Below are 2373 nucleotides of genomic sequence, written 5' to 3'. Positions count from 1 at the left end.
GCCCTATCTCTTGCATTTCCGTTGACTGGTGGGAAGCTATCTTGATGGGCGATGGGAGGGGCAGTGCTGTGTAGGGTGCTCACTGCCTGGGTAGCAGGCACCACTTACTTGAGTTCTCCGAGATGTGAGCCATGAGCTGGCCTTCCTTCTCAGATTGATGCTGGGGGTGAGGGTTGGGGGTGGCACAGTGTAGAATGTTTCACCCTATGTTCTTATATAGTGTGGGCTGACAGAGGACCCGAGTTCAATCCCTAGAGCCCCATCAGAAGGGAGAGAACTGACTGTATGCCACAGAATGTGCACGGCCCCATATGCAGAAGGAGACACAGAAGCCTTCAGGAGTCCTGCTTAAGCTGCCTCGTACCATCACGTGCATCCCCTGCAAGGGATGTTAAGGGCCTGCTTTACAGTTCCTGTAGGTGGTTTCTTGATGAAGGGTATGTGGGAGAAACAGGAGGGAACAAAGATCCGTGTCTCGGGCAGTTCTGTAGATACTCCCCCTAGTTTTTGGCCCCCAAACTTGGCAAGGTGGCATGGGGTTCAGCTGTTATAATAAAGGCATTTCTCCTGCCAGGCTTCAGGCAGGGCATGTGGCCGAGTACTGGACACTGTTCTTCCCCATCCTGTCCCCTACTGCTTGCCTGTCCAACACTCTGCCTGGCTCTAACATGGAGTACTGGGGGGCCTCTCTGCCCCTTGTCTGCGATTCTGGGTTTGGCTTTCCCTTCAGGGAATGCCCAAGCTCCTGAGGAAGTCCACTCCTTCCTCCTAACTTGAACTGCAGGTTGTGTAGGTAGGAGGGTGGCTATATAGGCAACTTGGTGTCTACTGCTCAGCTTCTTCCTGAATCTTCACAGTTTTACTCGACCCGTCCCGTCCTATAAACAGAGCCGTGGAGAACATGTCACGCTTGATCCTCCAACACAGGATCACACGTAGGTCCACACCTTGCACCTGCGCACAGGGGCACCACTCTCTCTTTTTTTTTTTTTTTTCTCGAGACAGGGTCTCTCTGTGTAGCCTTGGCCATCCTGGACTCACTTTGTAGACCAGGCTGGCCTCGAACACACAGTGATCCACCTACCACTGCCTCCCAAGTGCTGGGATTAAAGGCGCGCGCCACCACACCCGGCTGGGGCACCACTCTCATCCTAGCAGGTTCAACCCGTTGATGTGCCAGCTCAAGTCTAAGATGGCATTCCTTTCCGGTTGCGGTTGTTTGTTTCTTTCCAGGACAGTGAGCAGACCCAGGGCCTCTCGCATGCCAGGCATTCTGTAGACCCCTCCCCCAGCGCTCCCAAGAGGCTTGAGCATCTTTCGCCATTCCTCCTGTCTTTTCTCCTTCTTCCTAGTGTGCAAGGCTGGGGTCCTAGTGTGGAGGCATCTTGTTTTCTCTGTGGTATCATCCGCATTTGCTTTTGCATTTATTTTGTGCTGGGAACCGAACCCAGGGTTCTACATAAGTCAGATAACAAAAACTGAGCTGCCTCTGCAGCCCTGATTTGTCTGCTGTTCACAGTTGGGCCCCTGTCCTCTCTTGGAGGGGACAACAAGATGGGTCCTTGTGGGGACAGAATGACAACAGACTTTAAAGTGCACTACCAAGAGTTACCTCCTCATTTAGATGTTGGCAGCCGTTGCTCTGTCCATCCTCGGTATAAAGGGTTCGTTATACAGAGGAACAGAACTCACAGAAGAGACATGAGTGCATCTGAAGAAGACACCATGGGAAATTAGCTCCTGAAGGGTGCAGATGCCAGGTGTCACTATGGAATTTGTGGGTGGGAACTGTATGCCTGGGTAAGGTAGTTGATACCCACCAATGTGACTGGGAAAGGTTTACAATCATCAGTGCCTAAAATGTTACAGAGCCCAAAGGCAAGGCTAGATGCTCCCAGAAACCACAGGTGGTTAATTAGGAATCCCAGTGCTAGGTAACCCACTGGGACCCTGGAGGCCTCCAAAACAATAAAGGCTTTACCACAGTTGCGGTTGCCTTCCAGAACTTTAAAGGGCAAGATCCTGTTGCAGAAGAGGTTGCTGCTTTGGCTGCCCGATTGAAGAAAATAAAGCTAGGGCTGGGTTGGGAGTGTCTCCTCCCTGAGAGCTAGCTCCTGTAGTGTCAGAAGTTGCTGGTAAGGATGCTGAGGAGAATGGAGCCTGAGTCTCACTCAGCTGTGGATCCCGCGAGCTTCGCGATAGAAGCGCCAGGCAAGGTGCGTTGGCGGGTCTAGTGCACAAGTGCTTGTGGGCGGAACCAACCTCCTGACTGGATGGGAGGCCCCCTTCACAGGGAGGAAATCCACATCTGGCCCAGGGATCTTGGACAACTCGTGACTAGGGAAGCTATGAGCTGCAGCAGAGAAGCAATTA

The sequence above is a fragment of the Acomys minous genome, assembly GCF_964271855.1.
Source record: "Acomys minous genome assembly, chromosome: 3".
Lineage (NCBI taxonomy): Eukaryota > Metazoa > Chordata > Mammalia > Rodentia > Muridae > Acomys > Acomys minous.
Note: the sequence above shows the minus strand (reverse complement) of the source record.